The sequence below is a fragment of the Stegodyphus dumicola genome, chromosome 2 (genome assembly GCF_044657685.1).
Source record: "Stegodyphus dumicola isolate Sdum_Otavi_A_Nest chromosome 2, ASM4465768v1".
NCBI classification, from domain to species: domain Eukaryota; kingdom Metazoa; phylum Arthropoda; class Arachnida; order Araneae; family Eresidae; genus Stegodyphus; species Stegodyphus dumicola.
Window position 1 is genome coordinate 234,120,465 of NC_140769.1, and position 19,360 is coordinate 234,139,824.

Here is a 19,360-nt window from a genome sequence, read left to right on the forward strand (position 1 = left end):
TCGAGCTTTTCGAAAAGAAAGTTCGATGTACATTGAAGAAAATATTGAAAAATATTTCTAAATTTCATTTCGAAAGAAAGCAATAAGCATCTTTTCAAGATTTGCTTGTTAGGGACATTCTCCCTAAATATTAAATGTTGAGTTATCAAAATTTAGACGTTAAGATAATGTGAAGATTAACGCATGGACCTTATAAGAAATAGACTAACCCAGTGGGCGGGGCGTGTGTCACCAACATGTCGGCAAGCAAGAGTAGGGACGATCTGGTTTACTTTAACATTGAAACTTATGGCGTTTGTATCACATAACTCTTTTATGTGGTACAAACGCCCGAAATGTGATACTTTGTACAGTGATGAGATTATGAAAGTCACAGTTTTTTTTTCAAATAGGATTTACTATATCTCATTAAAGCACTTTTTAATGCATTTCGCGCATTTTTTTTCACGCGTAGTTCTTGTACAAACATCTTTACTTTGGTAAAACGGTAAAAACTCTAAGCACAAAATTTATGAACTTAATTTTGCTTAAAAATAAGTAAAATTAAATAAGATTGATAGTACGTGATGCTTTGAAATAAATAAGTAAAATTAAACAAGATCTGATAATTTTTTAAAAACAAATTAATGAAAATTTTCAGGCAGTGATTTTTCAAACAATAATAACATTACAAAACGATCATATTTATTTGATTATAGGATCATTAAATTATTAACATTAAAGTGCATTAGTTATTTTAATAATTCATAAAATTCGGAGCATAAAATTTCTTAAGCGTAATGAAGGGGAAAAAAAGATAAAATAAAATCTAGAAGCACTCAAATTTTATATTATGCCCAAAAGGAACCTTTCTTTAAAGTTTTGGGTGTTACCTATATTTATAAAATATCATGTTCTTCGCCCGTAAACCAAATACATTTGAAAACAGCATATCTTTAGAATTTCCGCACTGGAGATAAAACTGCTATTTTACATACAGTGCTCGCTCTGAACTCGTTGAGTTTGTTAATCAAAAATTCGTTAAACTTTTACAAAATATGAAATAGATTAAAATAAATTCGAAATTCGGCCGTCCAGATGCCCATGTTCGGTTGGAGAATTACATTATTCAAAATTTGATGGCTCTAGATACTGTCGTTTTTGTCACAGTGCAAGAAACATACATGTATTCATGCAGATTTCTTCATTATTTAATTTCTTTACATATAATACAAGGCGATAATATTTGGTAACAACAATGTGCAAGGAGACACGGATACTTATAGTAAAACAGCGCAAAATGCAGCTTCGAAACTAATAGCCTTTCTAGGTGACCGCCGCTTTGGGTTAATAAATTAAATTAACAGTAAATAAAAAAAAATCTTATGCAGAACTAAAAATAAATTTAAAAAAATAGTCACTATAAAATACAAGCAAAATTAATTATTACGGTTAAATACAATTTTAATATTAGAATTAAATGTATAAAAATTTTTAAGGCGTCAAAAGTGTTTATCACTATGATGTATTATGAAAGATAATTGAAATAAAATTCCTTTATAGAAATTGTGCTATAATACTCATCTATAATTTTAAAAAAGCAGCACAATTTAGAATTTTAAACAAAACTTTCAAAAATTCGTTTTTAAATATTTTAGTACTTTTTACTTATTTACACCAATAAAAAGCATAAAAATTGCAAGAGAAAATTGCTTGTTTGAAATTTTCTATTAGTTCAGATTTAAAATATCATTTTCTAAAAGAAGTAGTTACAAATTTCCTTACAGCATAGGAAAAGCTAAAAATTATCCAGCCCTAAAAGCATGCAATAGATTTATAATTATTTGAAACGTTAATTATGCTTGATAAATATGCTAAAGTTTTAAAAATCAATCTCAATTTCAAAAATAAAAATATATAGAAATTCTAATTTGTGAAATGAGGCGCTACATACAGCTTTTTCTTGATAATTATACACGCTGCAATAGGCAACCAATGTTAAATTTCTGCAAGTCGTCCCTACTCCTCCGGATGTGATCAAGGTGACAGCCGGCAACGCGTCAGACGAGGGAGAAAACCCATTTGGGTTAGTCTATTTTTTATAAGATCCATGGATTAACGTTAGTGACATCAGTTATAGTTGAACAAACAAGCAGTCTAGTCTGTCCATTTTTCATGTTACGTTACGTCAGGCTATCGCTTGCATTATTCATAAAAGCAGCTTGTAATTGCGAGTTAAATGACATATTTTCATTCTTTATGACATAAGATTTCAATTTGCCATCCACGTGGACTTATAAATTGCTGGCTGAAACAGATTTTGACATACCACATAAGATCTTGTTTACACTAATAAACTAAATCTGTATACTGAGATTGAGAATTGAGAAATATAAAAAGACATATACTTCCGTATTTCTTCATAATTTACACCTTTATTTCGCTTTCTAATGTCTAATAATTTCTAATAATTTCTAAACTATCTTACATAGTTTCAATTTACAACTGATATCACTTGCTACATTACTGATAAATTTCATAAATATTTGTTATTTTAAGTAACTAAATATATTTCTAATGTCATTTATTATATACATATATCTATCTAGCTACATAATAAATACATAGTGCATCTAATGCAAAAAAAAAAAAACTCTTGTCTGACTAACAAGCATTTCCAAGTATCACCATCGAAGTTGTTTGAATATACAGGCAAAATATTACTCTAAAACTTACAAGCTGGATGATAAACTAAACATATTTGCTAATATTACCAATATATGAGTTTATATATAACTGTCTTCGTTTCGTAACTACAGCAATCATAATAACGAATATGTTTACAATATTCAGATTCGTCTTTGCTTATAAAAATAACACAAATTAACTTTAATAGTTACGAAAGAATTTTGATGCCAATTTTAGTTAGAACAGCTCAGTAGGTCTAAAGGTAACAGCTCGTAAATGAATACTGAAAATTCGAGATGACATTTAATTTAGCAGTTGCAAAAGCGTTTGGAATAATTTTAAGAGGAAATCCGGAAGAGTGATGGTAAAATAAATAGTCACAGACAATAGATTATGTTCTGGGTTTAATTTGAAAATGGCTACATGGCGATAAGCACTCAGTTTTGTGCATTCTTTTTTAAAGTATATTTACAAAGCTCCTGGAAAGTTTTTAATTTGGCAAAACAATTAGCAATAAAATTTATTTGACATATATTCCTTTAAAGTCTATGTACCTGGAGAATGCAGTCATCCACCAAGATTCAGAAAGCTGTTTGTACGGTTCCTGGAATTCATTCTTGGACTATGCTTTGATTATACACGAGAATTGAACCGTAACTTTAAAAATGATGAAATGTATGTATTCCAAGCCCGAAATATCTGAATGAGTATTATCATTTCCAAAAGTGATTTGCAAAGCTACGTGAAGATTTGTACGATGCTCAGGCACCTCCATGTTGAATTTCTTCAACGTTACACGAGTTTTAAAATATTCCTTTGGCTGCTCTAAATTTCATGAAGTATGGCATGCTATCTGTGCAACTTCTATTTTGAGTGTTTCATGAAAGAGGGGGGAAAATAAGGCAAATTCTTGACATTGGTACTTCGTGAAAAGATTTTGTATCCCTGCAAAGAACTGGGCTTTTCTTAGGATATGCTCTTACAGATTCTTAGCTTGGTGCCAAAAGGATGGTTGGTTTGGTTTATTTAATTATGGCAAAGCACACTAGGGCTATCTGCCTAAGGGGAGGCATGCCTTTGTGGAGGACTTTCTAAGGGAAACTAACTCGTATACACGTTACACATGGGGAAAACCACGAAAACGCCCATGCAGCCAGCCCGTTCGCGGGATTCGAACCTCGGACCGAACTACCAGTGTTCAGCGACTTTACCGTTCGGCCGCTGGTGGGCCGCCAAACGGATGGTATCAATTGACCTATGGAGGCCAGAAACTAGCTAATAGAACATTTTGGGGTTGAGAGAGAAGGTCAAATCTGCTATCCTGATGGTACTGAATTATTAATATTAACTCTTAGTTCCATTATATTAATGAATGCATCCTTCACATAAAAATGCGGCATTTAATGTATGCTTACATTTGTTACAATGGTATTTTGTGATTATAAGGAATAGATCTAAATCTCTTTTAGAATTCCATAGCATCATTCAATGAAGATGTATTAAATATTATAATAGCAACAATAATTATTAATAATGTTTATTATTAGTAGTATATATGCTTTTCTCTTGTAGTGCATTTTTTTACATTAACTACACGTTATCAACTACTTAATACACTCGCTATCAAGGATTTGCACTTATAATACATTATATCAGATTATTTGACAATTTTAACGTAATATTATCCTACAGTACTGCGTATTTATAGCTTCTGATATGCTGGAGAGGCTATGCTCACTTATCGTAATGGTCTTCGAAATAGAAAATTTAAAAAAAAAAAAAAAAAAAAAAAAATCTGAAATGTTTCAGATTTTAAATTACGTCCAAAGGGGCGTTTTTTAACATTTTGTGTGTTACCTTTCTTTATTAAATATCATGTTCCTCGCACTTAAACCATAAGATCCAGTGCAACAGCAATATCGCAAAATAGTTTTAAAACGAGCATATCTTTAGAATTTCCGATACAGAGACTCACGCGCTGGAGATAAAAATGTTTTTTCTGCACAACATTGGCATTGCTCGCTTTGAAATCCTTGAGTTTGTTAATCAAAAATTCGTCAAAGTTTTAAAAATAGGAAATCGATCATAAAACAAATTTCAAATTTCAAATTTGGTCTTCCACATGCTCATATTCGTTGGAGGATTATGTTATTCAAAATTCGATGACTCTATGTACCGTTATTTTATGACAATGTGAGAAATATACATACATTTACGCAGATTTTCATTATTTAATTTCTTCAACTATAATGCAGGACTATAACATTTTATGGCAACAGTTTGAAAAGTGAACCGACATTTATCCCTCCGACGCAAAATGCGAAAATGAAACTAATAGTCCTTCGGGATTCAAATCCCTTTGGACTAATAATATGCCCGCCAGAGGTAGTATTCTCGCATACCATAAAAACGTACGTTAACCTAATTATCCATCTTAAGGATTTTAGACAAGATCCAAATTCTGAGCGAATTAAGAAAACGATTTCGTGTATTGAAATTGCTACATAAATAGCTTTGTGACATTTAATTTAGCTAACATTCCAAAAGCACATAACAGTCACGAAATATTTATGAAGTAGCTTGCATTTCATTTGCTGAACGATGATATTTCCCACATGCAAAATTCCAGTTTCATGAACAGCATTATCTCTTAAGTGATCATTATCGCAAGCCCTGGATTCAATAATAAACTGAAATGTAGACAGGAATATGTTGGCTGCTGGAATTCGACTTCAGACTGCATTAAAAGCAAGTGTCCATTTATAGGATTCAGCAAAGAGCGGAATTAGGTAATTAAAACTGGTTGTTAAACATGATTTCGATGGAAAGTGAGACGTGTCCTTCAACCAGTCGTTTTGCCTTAAGACTGGAAATACTTCATTTATGCTTTTCCTACTCATTTGAGTATAGGAACGTGAATCTGAAATATGATTAGTGTTAAAAGCTATCAGTAAATCGGAATTTAAAGCGTGCTTGCTTACAACTAAGCTGTTTTCTACTGTAATGATTACTTAATCGTTTGCACAAACTATGGCTTGTTTACACATTACTTGTGGCATTCAGAAGTGAGAATTTTATACTTCTAAAATATTATGTGTTTTTAGCTATTAATAATGCTTTTCCACTAATATAAGTTTGATTTTTTTATTCCGTAATTCATATCTATACCTTTTATTAAGATCCTATTTGCTTAGCTTATTCGTATTTATTTTATATATAATGGTTAATTTCGATTTCTAAAACTGTACCAAATCAGATCATTACAAAGCAAAAGTTGTATTTATCTTTTAATGACTTATGCATCACATTTTTTGCATCAGATACAAAATCAGAATAAATTATTTTTGTATTATGAGATTATATTCAGTATTCTTTAATCATGGTATGCGAAGTGTGTTGGATGTAAAAGCAATTCTAAAACCTTCATTGTTCCACCTAAACGCCTGTTACGAGTAGATAAAAAATGAACTGTTTGATTAAAAGAAAGGATATATACTGTGAATGGCAACAGCGTCCTGTTCTGTCAAAAGACTGAAAGCTTTCAGATATATATTACTATTTATCAAATATCATGTTCAATAACTTATAACAAAAAATTCAATTCAACAGCAATATCGCAAAATAATTTTAAAATGAGCATATCTTTAGATTTTCTGATACACAGTCTCGCGCGCTAGAAATATAAATGCTTTTTTTTTTTTTTTTTTTTTTTTTGTGTGTGTACTGTGTTGTTATTGCTCGCTTTGAAATTTGTTAATCGAAAATTCGTTGAAATGTTTCAAAATATGAAATAGATAATAAAACAAATTCCAAATTGGGCTTCCAAATGCCCATATTCGGGTGGAAACGTACGTTATTCAAAACGTGATGGCTCTAGGTACCATTGTTTTATCACAATGCGAGAAACATACATATATACATGTATGCAGACTCTTCATTATTTAATTTCTTAAATATAATACAGAGTTCTAACATTTGGTAGCAACAATTTGAAAACTGTATGAGGTATTTCTCCCGCCTTCTTAGCATGCCTTCGTAGTGTAGTGGTCAGCACGCTGGGCGCTTATTCCAGAGGATTCGTGGTTCAATTCCCGGCGAGGGCGTTGCTCATTTTTCATCTCTCCTGCTTCCAATTAACCTAATGTCTCTACAACTGAACCGACATTTATAGTGAATCAACGCAAAATGCCAAAACGAAATTAATATTCCATCTGGTTAAATTGCTCCGTTGGACTAATTATTAGGATAATTATTTTAATACTGTTTAAAACGCGATACTATTATTGGTATTTGTGATACAAAAAATTATCCGTATTACTTTCAAATGACTCATATATCTGATAGCTGTAAGCCTTACGATTACTAGCTGACAATAAAATTGTGGAAGACACAATTAACGTTATCGCAAAGCAACTTGCTGAACTTTAAAAGCGTATAAATCAAGATTTCAATTTAATCAGATACCACGGAAACCTAGCTCCGGTATTTCTCAAATTCTGAATTAAATCATGGTATGCGAAGTGTGTTGGATGTAAAAGTATGGAATGAAACTCCCGAGTGGTATGAAGACAGAACCCCAAATGAGATGCTGTTTCTCATGAACCTGAATTGTAATACCAACAGAAAACTATTTCATTCATTAGGTATTAAGCCTGGTATTAATATTAAACATTGAATATACCATTAACGTTTCCTGAAAATTAGATAGGTAGATCAATATGTAGTAGAACTGAGAGAGGCGCCAGAAATTTTATAATGGATGGCAAAGGCGCCCCCAACACACTAACCATCTTTAGAATTAATCCTAACTATGGGGCGACTAGTATATTGCTGAGTTTGAATGGAAAAGATTGTGGGGTTCAACCCTTTTATCTAACAGCTTAAGTGTGAAGGAACCTAGTAAACAGCTAAGCGAATAATCGCTTAAGTTCAGTGACAGAAACCTAAAAGAAGGGTTAATTACCCTTTATTTCTCAAAATAAAGAATAACAGTCGGCTCCATTCTCAGAGCGTACAAAAAGCCTCCAGTTGGGCTTAAAAATGTAAATATAAGAACTAAACTAATGCTTAACTAAAGAGATATCGCCGAAGCTAACATAAATCTAACTAGTTGGTCCCTAAATATCGAATTAACTAGCGAAGCTATCAAGGGCCCGTAATTCGGCCGAACATAGTGTAATAAAAAATGAGGTGCACAATAAGCCAGAAATACTTGATAACGTGCAGAATGAAATGTGTGATCTGAACGAAATATAAAATTAAAGTAACTTACCTCCAAAGAATGTCACTTCAAATAATGTGAACTAAGTAATATTTATTATACCTTGACATCATAAAATTTTGAATTAATACCAGCATAAATTAAGTAAATGTCGCCAGACAGAAGCTTATTAACCGTGATCGAATAGCGGCTAAAAGAAATAGTCCTACCATTCTGAATCCTAACCTTTCGTACAAGAAACGCGTAATATTCCAATCAAAGTGAATCTCAGTACATCGTCTTTAAACAAAGTTTCATGATAAAAAATATCAAATTTTATAACGGAGGAAATTGAGTTGACTGGTTATTCCAATATATTTTTGAAGAAACACGAGGCGAATATTCGTAGCATCAGGAAAGTGGTTACACGTGCGCATGAAGTCCTTTAGAGGATATTTCAAGTCGTAGAACATCATTAATTTACTGCAGAAGTCAGCAGCTAGATAATTTTAGTTGAATCTTCAGAACCAATTTCTATTTTCTAGGAGAAATGCATTACTCTACAAACAATAAGGAGATGGCAGTTGAAAACAGGAACGAAAAAGAAAAAATTGGCATACATGCGTCATCCGAGGTGAGAACGACCAGAAGAAGGTCCTACATCATCGGAGCCCAGCAGCAGCAGGAGGAGAAACCGGTTGTAGCCGTGAATCTCGCTCTGTCACCGAGCGGTCGCAGTGAACAGGCTTAATGCTAAATAAATGTGGAGGCTTGCTTGCACACATAGTAACAGTTTACAGAGACGTGGCCAAAAGGCAAACGCACGTTAGGGGGTCAGAAACTCTGATGCTCTCTCTTGTCATGGATGTCAGTGGAACTTCGATCTAAATATTACTCTTACTCATTTGCATTAAACGCGATTCTAAAAACACATTCTGGTAGGAAACTGTAAGCTAAATTAGGATGGATAGGAAAGGAGCTTTAAAAATAACTTAGGATAAACATTACATCGTAATGCGCTATTGTTGGGCATGATACTCCTTTATTCGCATTGTAATATCCTCTTAAGAGTTGCCATGCGCATAGTATTATTTGACGTATAATGCTTCTCAGATTGATCACTCTTCCTACAATTACACTTAATTCGGTTTCAAATTACTTCTTTATCTCATATCCTGATTGAATGCGTTACTTTTCTTAGAATACGTACGTAATTAAATTACGAGCTATTCATATGTACCTGCATTAAGTTTCCTTATAATATTATTTGAGACCTGTATACTTCGCTAATCCAGTTGATCTTGCATTCTACTGTTTAACCCAGAACTTCGCATTTCTGATATCACAGTTGCATATCTGCTATTGTGATATCATTTAATTTTCGTGACACATTTATTTCATTTTAGTTTCTTATCTCTGTATCATTACTTAATTTATTAATAATATTTTGTTTCTCCCTTTATATTCTATTTTTTAATTCCTTATGTATTGTTCGTAACTATTTTTTACCTAAGGTAAGTGCGGGCCATTAATAAAATTCCAGTACCTCTAACGTCATGTGTATAATAATGACTTTTATTAAATGTCCATCCTAATGCATTTCTTTCCGATTGTAGAAATTTTATGTTATGCATTATATAGCCTAATGAATATATTTTTATTCTTTAATGGAATAATTTTTATGATTGCAGATATAAACTGATAAACTAATGCATTGATTTTAAAGAGCCGTAATTAAGTAGTCTTGTAATACATTATTAATTTTTGTTCAACACGTCAACTTTAATTATCAATGTAGCGCAGTTTCAGTCTATACTTCTTATAATCCAACCAACATTCATTCCTGTCTATCGACATTTAATCAGGACATTAAACCTGTCAACATAATAGACAGAAATAGGCATAAAATTATTTATAACTCCTGATTAGTTGTCAGCCTATTTCATACAGATCCTTAACAACCGGGGGTAGCTCAAATATTTCCATATTATTTAGTTAGGAAATTAGCATTTTCCCTTGCGGCTGCGCAGTGCTGGAGGGGCATAAAGTTTAACCTGCGGTAGAAACCCAGAAGTTGTGTTTGTATGTGAAAAGACTGTGTCCATAACCTGACGACGTCCTGGTTATGGACGTGGCCAATTACCATGATTATCTTCAGCGGGGTTCTGCGATATAATGTGTGGAAATGTTGCCGTTAAATACCTGCCGACATACCAGTCAAGTTAATCGTCGATTCTCCAATTCAAATCTTCAAGTTATGTTTTCTCCTCACATGTCATAGGTTCATAGATCGTCTTCATCGGTTTTGTTAAGCTCAAAGAAAGCACTCATTAAGGTTTATGTTTAACTTACAGCACGTATGCTCTTTTGGTAAAAGAATCACGTTGCACACTATGCCAAAATTCTCAGCATCACGAAATTAAAATTCAAGTATTAGAAAAAATACTTTTTCTCTTATTACAATTCTAAGACAAAATGAGATATTTCTATAGTGTGTTGATAATTTGAAAGGGGAAAGAATGCCTATAAGGAACCTGGAGGTAAATTGTGATAGAATAGAGCAATTTAAAGATTTTATGCGAAACCCTTTTAAAAATTTTCTTTACCGGTTTCGCTATCTCTTTATCTGAACCCAAATCTTTTCAATTTTAATAGTGTTTTCAGAAATATAAGTTACCTTCCTTTTCTCTCTCTTTCCTTTTTTCTTTATGATCTCTATTATGCTAAAATTGAAATTACATCATGCAACAGCTGTCTTTATTTTTAAACATATATTAATTTTGAGCTTTCAGTGTTCGCATTTCTTGGAAGGGATAAAGTAAACAAGTGCTAAGCAAATCAACAAATAACCAAAATACTGTTAAACGTATTTTGAAAGAGCTGATATATTGCTGAAAACTCGCATTTTATGCAATTCTGCTGTAGTAAATAAGGCAAATAACGGATCAAATAATATATCATCGCCTTCGTAAATCTGTTTGGTGCTCAGCGTATTTGGAGTAAAGTTGTTGTTATAGCAGCCTCTTGATGAACGGAGAACACTTTCATATGAAATGCAAAGATAAAAATGTTTTAATCTAAATTTGCATTTTAGTAAACCGAATTATCTTACTGTTTTGGATTTATATATTCTACTTTCGTCAGCTTTGACCAAAATGCAAAATGGTAAAACTATGAATAAGATTTGAAATTCTTAACGTTCGGGAGACCGTACTTAAAAATGGTGTTAAAATGCCGATGCAATATTTCGTACATATATTTTATGTAAGTTGTAGAGTTATTAGGTTATATCGATGGAGAAACATGAAAATAATGTCCAGTGCCCTCGTTGGCATTCGAAGTCCCGACTTCCGGGGTACAGGTCGAGCGAGTTTCCAGTTACATCACGAAGGCATACAGAAAGGAGGGAAGAATACTTTATACATAAAATCTTTGCATTTAGAAGTACAATCTTTCAGAATCACAAAATGCTATTGTTCTTTTTTCTTTCAGATAAAGTACTTTGTAATTGTGATTTTGATCATTTTTAGGGTTAATTATTAACATTACATTTTTTCATTTATTTTTTCGTAATTTATTAAAAAAATATTTAGACTTATTAATTATAATTTACTTATATTATTTTGTATTTAGAATTTATTTATTTATGTGAATAATTTATTTATTTGAACTCTTTTTTACAGAAAAGAAGCGTAAAAAACTTAAATTTCGTACATTTTTTAATCTAGAGGTGCGTCAGAACTTGTTGGAGTCTAAAAGATTTTCTGATTTATTTCATGGATAGTCGCCTAAATGCTGCTACAAAATAAGAGCTGTTTCTATCCTGACGAGTATTTAGTCGCGTGATCATTCTGAAACATCCTGTATAGCTTGAACGGTTTAGAATTTAGTACAATTATAAGATTTTTAACATTACAAATTATTTAAAAAATACCAACATAAAAGCTAAAAACAAGAAGTAATTATTTTGAATTAACTGTAAATGACGCTTGCTCTGTTAAAGTCTTATGTGAAGTTAATATATCAGTCAAAATGAATTTCAGCTTTTATCGTCTTATTACTTGGGGTGGGATATTTCTCATAAAAAATGAACCTGGCTTAGAATTTAAAAACGATTAAGTGCAGGCTGATTTTTTCCCTTCCTTACCATTGAAAGGGATATTTCATTCTTGCAGTAGTCTGCACTTAAAAATCTTGCGAGAGAAAAGAATAAAAGGATTTTTTTTCTCTTGGGTCCGAGTATTCTAGTTAGCTCTCTTTTTTTTTTCTCTCCCTCTTCCACGCAATTTAGCTCGGGAAAGCATTTTCTGTTTACTGCGCCATTCACCTAGCTTTTTCCTACCATTAAAGGCAAAAAGCTTGAATAAAAAAAAACTCCTCTGCTCAGGTCATTTTTCCTCGCAGCATGGATATCGTCTTTAAATTCTTCATCGACGTATCGTGGAAGTATTATCGTCTTCCGATTATGCGTCCGAAAGAAAGAAAAATATTTCCACACCATCGAAAGACTGCGATTGTAATTTATCTTAACGAAGGTACTAATTGCATTAATTTAGTAAATTTCGAAACGATGCATTTCGTTTGAACATAGCTCTTAGCTAAATAGGAAGATTCGCAATTGCTGGGCGAGAGATAGCCTGAGAAGTCGTTAACCATTTCTCTTCTGGGAAATTTGTTTTAATCTTAATCGATAAATGAGAATGAATTTTATAGATGTAATAATTATTTGCATAAAATGTAAAGCACATGAGAATTCATGCGAGTTCTGAACATTTTAAAAATACTTTTTGTTGTTTTATTTTGTCTGCTGCTTGCAACATTAATAAATGATTAATTACTTGCTTATTGCGCCTCGTTAAGGAATACTGCTAAAACAGTTATATATAATACAAGGATAAGTGTTCCTAACTTGAAAATTCTAGAGTATAGATTTAAAATTTAAAAGGTATCAATTTTCATTACTACGGCAGTTGAAATTGTACAGCGTGTCTGCAAAAGTCCTTATCTGGTCTTTATTTTCGCAATCGTTGGTCGTATACTTCCAATTAAGAAACTTTTTTTAAATGATGCATACTTGATGAGTTATGTTTTCTTATTTTTTAATTAACAAAAATAATTTTGCATAAAATATGAAATATGACTCTTTAATTGCTCTGATACGTATATTAGAAAAATTATAAAAATATTTAGAAAAAATTTATATTTTTTATAAAAAACAAAAGTCAAAATGTTTAACATATACGACAAAAATTGACAAATTAGAATAATTCGACTTTTTTCCTTTTAAATGCCATTCGATGATATTATTTTGTGATTTGCACAACATTGCTTAATTTTCTTAGCACAAAAAAATCACTTAATTACAATTTTTAAATTGCAGATAATGCAAAAAATTAAACTTCAGTAAATAAATTTTTTCAAATAAAAAAGTGCAAAATAATCTCCATATTTTATAAATTTTGAATCAATAACTTTTATGAGAATGTCTTAAAAATAAAAAGTACTTTTAATTTTCCTTCGACACTTAAAACCCTCTGAGCGGCCAGGGTTTTCCTTAAGAAAGCACAAATTTTCCAAAACTACTATGAGAACACATTATTTTTTTGATTTTAATGTAAAAACTCTCCTGGTAATTTCGTACCTAATTTTTTTTTCTTTTGATATATTGCCTTAATTTCTTTGGCATATTTTAATATGCACGTATACATACGTTCTTATCGATATCACAAAAAGTATTCTAGGCCGTATATATACGGCCTTGCCGCTTAGAGGGTTAATAATAGTAATGATAATTTAATTTTCCTTTTCCAAGTAGAAAGTTTGCTATGTATGTCTTTGAAAATATGTTTCATTAATTACGATAATAATGTAAATCTGGCCTGACCAAACGTCTAGATTCCCAGAACCATTGTAAGAGAAAAGATCGTTTTGAGGCTCTAAATAGAATATTGTCAAAACGTTAGCTATGTAATTAAAAATAATTCAGGTATATAATTAAAATGTCATAGCTATTTTACTTTTTACCAACAGTTTAAGTTAAAAATTAGTTTCTATTTTCCCTTTGATTTGCTCACATGCATTTGCTAAAACCTGGCGTTTACGTCAAGCATTCGCAAGAATAATTAAAAACAAGCGAAATTATATATAACTCGTGCAGTGTTGCAAGAGGAATTTTCTTTGCATTGTCAAAACATTAGTGTTGGTCGGAGGCCGTGCTACGTTTTATTGCCTTCCCAGGATTCTGTGAATCTTTCTGTAGTAATCAGGAAAAAATAAATTTCTTGCTTTGTGAGATTTGATTTTAATATTTGTGTCTTTCATGGCAGGTCGCTTAATCAGTACCAATTATTGTCAAATTTAATCATCCTTTACTTCTGTTATTGTATGTAATCCGCCAGAATGGGTCAAATGGAGTTATTAAATGTAAAACCAGTGCTTATGTAATTTTATAGTAGTTACGCCGATAACGCCTAACGATTACCAAATGTAAATTTACTGATCTGTAAGTAATCAGGCAAATTTGCATTGTAAGACAACTATTATTATCAAGAAACTTATATATATATATAGTATAATTAAATTGAAAAATCCATTGGTAACATAAAACATTGCGTTCTCCAACAATTTTTGGTTTTAAATTAACTCAACAGTATATGGCTTGATGGACGTAGTTGCAATTCTTAGTGAGTTTTTCATATTTTCATTAAGATTTTTATTCTTAATTTACTTTGTGCATTTCATCTTTGAAAACATTTTCTCACAAGTACACGTGCTATAGAGAAAATGATGACATAAACAGAGAGTGAAGTGAAAGATGCATTTTTGTGCAACGTAAGTGTCACATTCTTGCCACTAGGTGGCGGGCATCTCTTCCTTTACTTTTGCTGTAATTAAGTTCCGAGAAGCAGTCGAGATTGGAACCGCTCTGAGGAGCGTAAAGACTCAGAACTAAAAATGTACTGTTTTAATATAATTATCACCTACCTTGTAAATAGTGTATATTAGCTTTTTATTTCAATAAATAATTAAAAGACAAGATGGCCTGCTAATTGTAATAGAAACTCTTACTGGAAAACGTGATTATTAGAAGCCTGGCGTTGAGAAGATGCAGCAGGTAAGGAATTTTACATTAATTTTATTGTAAATAGAAGAACCTGATGCAACATTTTTATGGCGCCCGAACAGGGACGCCAGGTTTTTTGAAAAGTTCTAATAAAGTGAATTCAAAAGCTGAATATTAAAATTGAAGATTTTAATACTTGTTCTTGAAGTATTCAGCAAAAGAATAATTTTGTTTTCTAAGTAAGAGTTAAATATTTGTTTTTCATGGGACGTATATTTTTTGTGTAAATGTTTGAATCTAAGAAAGATAATGGCTGAAGTAGATAAATTAAAAAAGAAAAGAAGTATCTTAAGAACTGCCGTTACAAAACTATTTAAGAAAATCGAAAGTGAATTAAATAAATCTGAAGGTAGTATTAATGAGCTCGAAGAATTGTTAGAACAGCTTAATGCTAAAGCCGAAACACTAGCTAATGCCGATGTAGAAGTTGAACCAATTCTGAGTGTAGATGAATTCGAAATTACAGAACAATATCGTGAGAAGGTAACGTTATGGAAATTTAGGCTTAAGAAACGGAATAAGGAACTTAATCATGACTTAAATGCACCGAACACACAGCAAAATATAAAAGATACACCTAATGTTAAATTACCAAAACTTTCGATTCCCGTATTTTATGGGAACAGTAGTCAATGGCTTACTTTTTGGAATAGTTTTGAGTCCTCAATACATAATAACGAATCATTGAACAAAGTAGACAAATTTAATTACCTGAAAGCATATTTAGGAGGAACAGCTGCTAGCTGCGTTCAAGGACTTCCGTTATCGCCAAAACATTATGATTCAGCAATTCAAATCTTACACGACCGTTTTGGAAGGAGAGACATTCTTATTAATGCGCACATGAATAATTTGCTGAATATTGAATCATTAAAAAATGGGAATGACATAAAAACATTTCGTAATTTGTATGATAAAGTACAAACACAGATTAGATGTCTCGAAGCGTTAGATGTTGTATCGGAATCTTACAGCGCTTTGCTGTGTCCGATGATTTTGAAGTTATTGCCTTCAGAATTAACGCTTGAATTTCATAGAACACAAAATGTTGGCACCGATTATAACATAAAAGATTTAATGTCATTTTTACACGCAGAACTTTCATCCCGCGAACGCACAAGGTCAACGCTTTCGCAACAGCAAAAAGTATCCGATCGGCGACAGTCTTCTTCCCCCCCCCCTGCAACGAAAAGCGCATATGGTCTCTCAAATAGACATAATAAACCAAAGATTCCGACCGCTACAGATTTGTTTACAAAATCCGAATGCAGAGAGGAAAATATGAACTGCGTCTTCTGTAATCAATTTCACAAGACTTATGACTGTAGTTTCGTTTCCGGCTTATCATTACAAGAAAAAAGGGACATTTTAAAAAGAAAATGTGCTTGCTATAAATGCCTAAAATTACACCATTTGGCTCAAAACTGCAGAACAAAAATAACTTGTTCTATTTGTAAAAAACAACATGCAACTATTATGTGTAATAAACAAAATCCTTCTGTCGAGGTTTCGGAAATTAAAAAAGACGAACAGATAGAAAATAAAGTACTTTCAAATCAAGCAGGATGTTCAGAAGTATATTTGCAAACTTTAATTGTTCGCATATATGGAAGAGGGAATAACCAATTTGTTCGAGCGATAATTGACACCGGAAGTCAAAACTCATACAAAAGCAGGTATGCAGCAGAAAGGTTACAATTAAGAAGCTTAGGTGAACAAAGTGTAACCCACGGACTTTTCGGCGGCATAGAAGTTTCGGAAAAACATAAACGTTATAGAATAAAATTGGGTAGCGTAGATAAACGGTATAATTGCGAAATCAATGTATTGGATGAAAGAAAAATATGTTCTTCGGTCCCTAAAATCAAAAATATACACTGGATTGGGGAACTTAGAAGAAGAGGAATTTACGTCAGTGATGTTTTTGAAAATGGAAATTGCAGATTATTCCAGGAGAACCCCCAAGAGATTAATTTGTTGTTAGGGGCAGATGTTGCTGCAAATTTATTTACAGGTAAAATCGAAGTTCTTCCTTGGGGAAGATTAGTTGCTGTAAGTACAAGACTTGGGTGGACAGTTATGGGGAAAGCGAACACTGACAATTATGAAATAGAAAATTCCTTTTCCACGCTTTCGTTATCTTTACATATTTCTGATGCCACGTTGTCAGAACTGTGGAGGCTTGATGTTATCGGAATAACAGATCCAGTTACAAAAAAGGCTAGAGAGGAAAGGGATTTGCAAGCAAAATTGCAATTCGAAAATTCTGTATCTCTAAACGAAGAAGGGCGTTATGAAGTCGCGCTTCCGTGGGCGGAGAATCATGTACCACTCTCCACTCACAAGGATTTAGCGTTGAAACGTCTACAATCTACCACCCAGAAACTTTTATCTCAAAATTTATTTTCTTCATACAATGCAGTTTTTAATGACTGGTGTAACTTAGGAGTGATCGAAGAAGTTAAAGAAAATATTGCGGTTGACTATGGACATTATTTACCGCATAGACCGGTGATCAAAGAAAATAGCTCAACACCAATTCGACCGGTGTTTGATGCGTCTGCGAGGAAACAATCGTCTCCTTCTCTAAATCAGTGTTTGGAGTGTGGACCAAATTTGATAGAACTAATTCCATCTCTTTTGTTGAGATTTCGGGAAGGCAAGTTTGCTGCTATAGCAGACATTGAAAAGGCTTTCTTACAGATCAGTGTAAGGCCTCAAGATAGAGACTGGCTTCGGTTTTTCTGGTGGAATGATGTGGAAGAAAGGAAAACGAAAATATTCCGTCATACTAGGGTAGTATTTGGGGTTAAGAGTAGTCCTTTCCTTTTGGCAGCTGTTATAGAATTCCATCTACAAAAGTACGTGAAAAATTCTTCATATGATACGGAGATAATAGCTAAACTCTTGCGTAGCTTCTACGTAGATAACGTTGTTGCCAGTTTTGACAAAGAATCCGAGATGATTCAGTTCATCGAAAAATCTCGAGAAATAATGAATGAAGGAAAGTTTAATCTTCGAGGTTGGTTACATAATGGAGATAACCTGAAACAGGAAACTATTTCACCCGTATTGGGTCTGTTATGGAACTGTCAGAAAGATAATTTAACTTTGAATCTGAATTGGCTAGAAGATTTTGAAATGGGTATAATAACGAAGAGAACAATTCTCGCTGTAACACACAAAATATTTGATCCTATTGGTATTGTGAGTCCTGTTCTCTTGTATCCTAAAATATTGTTGCAGAACCTATGGAAAACAGGAATTTCTTGGGATACTGAAGTTGACGAGAGTACAAAACAAAATTTTGTGAATTGGTATAAAAGCCTTTTTCTCTTAAAAGAAATATCCCTCCTACGTTGGATACATTCCAGCAAGGACAATAGGAAGTTCTGCATCATTCACACATTCTGTGATGCCAGTAGTAATGCGTATGCTGCTGCAGTTTTCTTGAGAACTGTGACGAATTCTGGAGTTGAAGTTCATCTGTTGGCATCGAAGTCTAGAGTAGCTCCCGTAAAATCTATTATGATCCCTCGTCTGGAATTGATAGCTGGCACGATAGGTGCCAGACTATGCTCTTCTGTTTTAAATGGTTTGCAATGGCAAAATATGGAAACGCATTTTTGGACGGATTCTACAACAGTTTTGACATGGATTCAAAGGGAAGAGATTGTCTGGGCTGTCTTTGTGGAAAACAGAGTCAGGGAGATTAGGAAACTGACGGATCCAAAAACGTGGAAACATATTGCTGGAACAAAAAAATCCAGCTGACCTCCCATCAAGAGGTTGCACCGCCAAACAACTTTTAGTAGTTAGATGGTGGGAGGGCCCCGACTGGCTGAAGAAAAATCAGGAAGAATGGCCAAGACAAAGGGAAATACCGGACATGGAAATAGTAAATTCAGAAAAAAGGAAATCAGTCATTTCTGCACTAAATACGCAAAGGGTAGAACATTTTTTTGAGAAATATTCATCTTACCATAAAATGTTAAGAATAACTGCTTGGATATGCAGATTTATCAACAACTGCAGAAGACCAGATTCTAAACAATCAGGAGAACTCACGGTCCCTGAAATAGAAACTGTAGAAAAGAGAATATGCAAGATAATACAAATAGAAGCATTTGGCAAAGAACTTAAAGTTAGCAACCTTTGTACCTTTTTTGACTCAGATGGCCTTATTCGGTTAAAGACCAAGATTACTAGAAGAAGAGAGGAAGAAGAAAATTTTCTCTGTCCAATTGTATTGCCCTCAAATCATGACTTAGTTCATAGGTTAATTTTAGATTACCATTTGCGACTATCCCACGCTGGTGTGCAATTCGTAGTAGCCAATATTCGACAGAAATTCTGGGTCCTGAGAGGAA

The 19,360-nt window shown here is 32.8% G+C and overlaps 1 long non-coding RNA gene and 1 other non-coding gene across 2 annotated transcripts in view; one reads left to right on the forward strand and one right to left on the reverse strand.

The window, feature by feature from the left end:
* LOC118196382 (uncharacterized) overlaps positions 1-19,360 on the reverse strand; it is a 610,915-nt gene that overhangs the window by 131,676 nt on the left and 459,879 nt on the right. The window lies entirely within an intron of this gene.
* On the forward strand, positions 6,697-6,770 carry TRNAK-CUU (transfer RNA lysine (anticodon CUU)). Its single transcript has one exon. It is a non-coding gene; the product is annotated as a tRNA-Lys (tRNA).